Genomic DNA, 304 nt, shown 5'->3' on the forward strand with positions numbered 1-304 from the left:
GGGGGGGGTGCAAGGTGGAAGTTTCGCCTAGGGTGCGAAACTTCCTTGCACCGGCCCTGCAAATAATGAATAAAAGCCCTGGGCTCCTGCCCCCTCTAGCCCCGTCACTGCAGCAGCCGAGCCTCAGGAGGGCTTGTCACTCCATTGAAAGCTGGAGGAACTTGGGCAAGGTAACAGAGCTGGCCTATGAACCTGGACCGCCCGGGCCCGGCTGACTGGGGTTTTTTCTCAGGGCTCTAAAGCCACACCGTGCCCCTTGGTCTGCCAAGTGCCTGCAGCTACACAGCCCAGTGTGGTTTAGTGC

The 304-nt window shown here is 59.9% G+C and overlaps 1 protein-coding gene across 1 annotated transcript in view; it reads right to left on the bottom strand.

Annotated features, from left to right (window-relative positions):
* The window catches only part of GRIN3B (glutamate ionotropic receptor NMDA type subunit 3B), a 14,077-nt gene that overhangs the window by 2,345 nt on the left and 11,428 nt on the right, over positions 1 to 304 (bottom strand). The window lies entirely within an intron of this gene.

This window comes from Terrapene carolina, unplaced genomic scaffold (genome assembly GCF_002925995.2).
Source record: "Terrapene carolina triunguis isolate 2854851 unplaced genomic scaffold, T_m_triunguis-2.0 Scaffold194, whole genome shotgun sequence".
Classification (NCBI taxonomy): domain Eukaryota; kingdom Metazoa; phylum Chordata; order Testudines; family Emydidae; genus Terrapene; species Terrapene triunguis.